The 6,408-nt window shown below is 28.7% G+C and overlaps 1 long non-coding RNA gene across 1 annotated transcript; it reads left to right on the plus strand.

Moving 5' to 3' along the window:
• Positions 1-4,507: 4,507 nt before the first annotated feature.
• LOC148067739 (uncharacterized) lies at positions 4,508-6,010 on the plus strand. The gene is made up of 3 exons (XR_015713224.1): positions 4,508-5,094; positions 5,225-5,259; positions 5,358-6,010. It is a non-coding gene; the product is annotated as an uncharacterized LOC148067739 (long non-coding RNA).
• Positions 6,011-6,408: the final 398 nt, after the last annotated feature.

Consider the following 6,408-nt stretch of genomic DNA (forward strand, 5'->3'; position numbering starts at 1 on the left):
CACACGACATATGAGCTGTCAAACTCAAATTATATTTAACATTTTAACCACATTTTGATTTGGCAAACACACGTTTTAATCCTAAGAAAACTGATACTTTATTTTATTATTATTGCTTAGAGCTCATTATTCAGATTTCTAACAATCACTTCTTATTTAAGAATTATAAATGTATGAAAATATAGGCTATAATTGAGTTAAAACTCATAATTTTTTTTATTATCATGTTTGACACTCAAAAAAAAAGTTAAATTACTCGTTTAAATAGTAAAACACAGTTGGAATATTCTGTATCGAAAATAACACCATTATCCATAAGAATGGATTAAATAATACAAATTGTTATTCCCTTCTAATATAACTATATTTATATTAAATATATATAAATAATCAAGTGATGTGAGAGGAAAAAAGCTGCTCAACAAGCAGCTGTTCAAACTGAAGTGACCCTTCAATTATACCTCAAGAGCGTCTCCTCCTGCTTGTTGACATCAGGAAACACAAACTTAACATAGTTAACAACATTTATTTAATAAATTGCTGGATTTAATTTCATTTAATGAATGTCTCTCTTCGCCCCACTGTTGACTTCAACATTTAAAGCTAAAAATAAAATATTTTGAATGAACTAAATGAGTCATTTTTGTGTTTAAAATCGTATTGAAAAGATATTATTCTTCATATTATTCTTGTCTATTGCTGTGGTTATAAGAAACGGCAGCTGCACGAGAAAGATGCGTCTTCCCTAAGAACAGCACAACACAGGGGGAACAACAGAGGAGACCACAACAAAAAGCAGGTACTCACTGGATCCAGGACGAGCCCCCAGAAGTCATCTCTCACATGCAGCAGGATCTGCGGCTCTGTCAGGGCGCGACTCGCTGCCTCGGCCCTGGACGGCCGTTATTTGTGAGCCAAATCCTTCAAGAACAAGCAGCTTTCTCTGCGCCTAAACCTGCCGACAGACGGGGGGCTTTGAAGGCCCCCAACTGAGCTCGGCACCGAGCTTTGAAGCCGAATGAAAACTCTGCTTTCAGGAACTAAATGAAAGCAAGGAAGAGAGGAAAGTTATACAAAAAAAACTGTTGATATTGTTTCTCTGTTGATTCTGCTATGAGCTGTTTGTAGTTAATGGATCACACGCCGGCTCAACATGTGATTTATGAATATCTGGAATTCATTTTATCAAAATAAAAAACTTGATCAGAATTTTTTAATTTTAGAGTAAACTGCATTTATTTGAATGGATTTGTTTGAATATTTGAATAAATATGTGCAGACTTTATATGGACTTAAGGAATCAAACACACAAAAAGAAAATACATTGTTAAACAATCAAAAAATGGGGTTTCTATATATTATACATTTATACATGACTTTATACTGTTTTGACTATATACTATTTTGACGATATACTGTTTTTACTTTAAACTGTTTTTACTATATACTGTTTTACTATAATTTTTTGACAATGTTCTGTTTTTACTATATACTGTTTTTACTATATACTGTTTTTACTTTATAATGTTTTACTATATACTGTTTTGACTATATACTGTTTTTACTATATACAGTTTTTACTATATACTGTATTTACTTTATAATGTTTTACTATATACTTTTTTGACTATATACTGTTTTTACTATATACTGTTTTGACTATTTACTGTTTTTACTTTATAATGTTGTACTATATACTGTTTTGACTATATACTGTCTTTACCATATACTTTCTTTTACTATATACTGTTTTTACTATTAACTTTTTTTACTATATACTTTTTTTTAATTTTTATTATATACTGTTTTTACTATATACTTTTTTTTACTATACCGTTTTTACTATATACTGTTTTGACTATATACTTTTTTTTACTATATATATATATTTTTTTACTATATTCTGTTTTTACTTTATACTGTTTTTACTATATACTGTTTTTACTATATACTGTTTTTACTTTATACTATTTTTACTTTATACTGTTTTTACTTTACATTGTTTTTACTATATACTGTTTATACTTGATAATGTTTTACTAGATACTGTTTTTACTATATGCTGTTTTTACTATATACTTTTTTTACTATACTGTTTTTACTATATACTGTTTTGACTATATACTTTTTTTTTACTATATATATATTTTTTACTATATTCGGTTTTTACTTTATACTGTTTTTACTATATACTGTTTTTACCTTATACTTTTTTTTACTATACTGTTTTTACTATATACTGTTTTTACTTTATACTTTTTTTTTACTATACTGTTTTTACTATATACTGTTTTGACTATATATTTTTTTTACTATATACTGTTTTTACTTCATAATGTTTTGACTATATACCGTTTTACTTTATAATGTTTTAATATATACTGTTTTGACTATATACTGTTTTGACTATATACCGTTTGACTTTATAATGTTTTAATATATACTGGTTTGACTATATACTGTTTTTACTATATACTGTTTTTACTTTATACTGTTTTGACTATATACTGTTTTACTATATTGAGTATTGTTTTGATTGTTTAAGCGCTTTGTGACCCTGGTCTCGAAAAGCGCTATATAAATAAATATTACTTACTTACTTACTTACTATATACTGTTTTTACTACATACTGTTTTTTACTATATAATGTTTTTGCTATATACTGTTTTTACTATATACTGTTTTGACTATATACCGTTTTACTTTATAATGTTTTAATATATACTGTTTTGACTATATACTGTTTTGACTATATACCGTTTTAATTTATAATGTTTTAATATATACTGGTTTGACTATATACTGTTTTGACTATATACAGTTTTTTACTATATACTGTTTTTGCTATATACTGTTTTTACTATATACTGTTTTTACTTTATACTGCTTTGACTATACTGTTTTTACTATATACTGTTTGACTATATAGTATTTTTACTATATACAGTTTTGACTATATACTGTTTTTACTTTATACTTTTTTTACTATACTGTTTTTACTATATACTGTTTTGACTATATACTGTTTTTTAATATATACAGTTTTTACTTTATACTGTTTTTACTATATACTGTTTTTACTATATACTGTTTTTACTTTATACTGTTTTGACTATATACTGTTTTACTATATACTGTTTTTACTATATACTGTTTTTTACTATATAATGTTTTTGCTATATACTGTTTTTACTATATACTGTTTTGACTATATACCGTTTTACTTTATAATGTTTTAATATATACTGTTTTGACTATATGCTGTTTTGACTATATACCGTTTTACTTTATAATGTTTTAATATATACTGGTCTGACTATATACAGTTTTTGCTATATACTGTTTTTACTATATACTGTTTTGACTATATACTGTTTTGACTATACTGTTTTTACTATATACTGTTTGACTATATAGTGTTTTTACTATATACAGTTTTGACTATATACTGTTTTTACTTTATACTTTTTTACTATACTGTTTTTACTATATACTGTTTTTACTTTATAATGTTTTGACTATATAGTGTTTTGACTATATAGTGTTTTTACTATATACTGCTTTTACTTTATACTGTATTTACTTTATACTGTTTTTACTATATACTGTTTTTACTATATACTGTTTGACTATATACTGTTTTTACTATATACGGTTTTTATCATATACTGTTTTACTATATACTGTTTTTACTTTATACTGTTTTGACTATATACTGTTTTACTATATACTGTTTTTACTATATACTGTTTTTCACTATATACTGTTTTTGCTATATACTGTTTTTACTATATACTGTTTTGACTATATACCGTTTTGCTTTATAATGTTTTAATATATACTGTTTTGACTATATACTGTTTTGACTATATACCGTTTTACTTTATAATGTTTTAATATATACTGGTTTGACTATATACTGTTTTGACTATATACAGTTTTTTACTATATACTGTTTTTGCTATATACTGTTTTTACTTTATACTGTTTTGACTATATACTGTTTTTACTATATAGTGTTTTTACTTTATACTGTTTTGACTATATACTGTTTGACTATATAGTGTTTTTACTATATACAGTTTTTACTATATACTGTTTGACTATATAGTGTTTTTACTATATACAGTTTTTACTATATAATGTTTTTACTTTATACTGTTTTTACTTGATAATGTTTTACTACAACTGTTTTGACTATACACTGTTTTTACTTTATACTTTTTTTTACTATCCTGTTTTTACTATGTACTGTTTTTACTTTATAATGTTTTGACTATATACTGTTTTGACTATATACTGTTTTACTATATACTGTTTTTACTATATACTGTTTTTCACTATATACTGTTTTTGCTATATACTGTTTTTACTATATACTGTTTTGACTATATACCGTTTTACTTTATAATGTTTTAATATATACTGTTTTGACTATATATACTGTTTTGACTATATACCGATTTACTTTATAATGTTTTAATATATACTGGTTTGACTATACAGGGAGTGCAGAATTATTAGGCAAATGAGTATTTTGACCACATCATGCTCTTTATGCATGTTGTCTTACTCCAAGTTGTATAGGCTCGAAAGCCTACTCCCAATTACGCATATCAGGTGATGTGCATCTCTGTAATGAGAAGGGGTGTGGTCTAATGACATCAACACCCTATATCAGGTGTGCATAATTATTAGGCAACTTCCTTTCCTTTGGCAAAATGGGTCAGAAGAGGGACTTGACAGACTCCGAAAAGTCAAAAATAGTGAGATATCTTGCAGAGGGATGCAGCACTCTTAAAATTGCCAAGCTTCTGAAGCGTGATCATCGAACAATCAAGCGTTTCATTCAAATAGTCAACAGGGTCGCAAAAAGCGTGTGGAAAAACCAAGGCGCAAAATAACTGCCCATGAACTGAGAAAAGTCAAGCATGCAGCTGCCAAGATGCCACTTGCCACCAGTTTTGCCATATTTCAGAGCTGCAACATCACTGGAGTGCCAAAAAGCACAAGGTGTGCAATACTCAGAGACATGGCCAAGGTAGGAAAGGCTGAAAAACGACCACCACTGAACAAGACACACAAGCTGAAACGTCTACTTGTAGACTGGGCCAAGAAATATCTCAAGACTGATTTTTCTAAGGTTTTATGGACTGATGAAATGAGAGTGAGTCTTGATGGGCCAGATGGATGGGCCCGTGGCTGGATCGGTAAAGGGCAGAGAGCTCCAGTCCGACTCAGACGCCAGCAAGGTGGAGGTGGGGTACTGGTATGGGCTGGTATCATCAAAGATGAGCTTGTGGGGCCTTTTCGGGTTGAGGATGGAGTCAAGCTCAACTCCCAGTCCTACTGCCAGTTTCTGGAAGACACCTTCTTCAAGCAGTGGTACAGGAAGAAGTCGGCATCCTTCAAGAAAAACATGATTTTCATGCAGGACAATGCTCCATCATTGCTGGCAAGAAAGGGTCTAAAAGAAGAAAAACTAATGACATGGCCTCCTTGTTCACCTGATCTGAACCCCATAGAGAACCTGTGGTCCCTCATCAAATGTCAGATTTACAAGGAGGGAAAACAGTACACCTCTCTGAACGTGTCTGGGAGGCTGTGGTTGCTGCTGCACGCAATGTTGATCGTGAACAGATCAAAACACTGACAGAATCCATGGATGGCAGGCTTTTGAGTGTCCTTGCAAAGAAAGGTGGCTATATTGGTCACTGATTTGTTTTTGTTTTGTTTTTGAATGTCAGAAATGTATATTTGTGATTGTTGAACTGTTATATTGGTTTCCCTGGTGAAAATAAATAATTATAATGGGTATATATTTGTTTTTTGTTAAGTTGCCTAATAATTATGCACAGTAAAAGTCACCTGCACACACAGATATCTTCCTAAAATAGCTAAAACTAAAAAAGCCCTGCTCCAACTTCCAAAAATATTCACCTTTGATATTAATGAGTGTTTTGGGTTAATTAAGAGCATGGTTGTTGTTCAATAATAAAATTAATCCTCAAAAATACACCTTGCCTAACATTTACTGTTTTGACTATATACAGTTTTTTTTTTACTATATACTGTTTTAATATATACTGTTTTTACTTTATACTGTTTTGACTATATACTGTTTTTACTTTATACTGTTTTGACTATACTGTTTTTACTATATACTGTTTGACTATATAGTGTTTTTACTATACACAGTTTTTACTATATACTGTTTGACTATATAGTATTTTTACTATATACAGTTTTTACTATATAATGTTTTTACTTTATACTGTTTTTACTTGATAATGTTTTACTACAACTGTTTTGACTATATACTGTTTTTACTTTATACTTTTTTTACTATACTGTTTTTACTATGTACAGTTTTTACTTTATAATGTTTTGACTATATACTGTTTTGA

Source organism: Callionymus lyra, chromosome 13, assembly GCF_982586985.1.
Source record: "Callionymus lyra chromosome 13, fCalLyr1.hap1.1, whole genome shotgun sequence".
Taxonomy (NCBI): domain Eukaryota; kingdom Metazoa; phylum Chordata; class Actinopteri; order Syngnathiformes; family Callionymidae; genus Callionymus; species Callionymus lyra.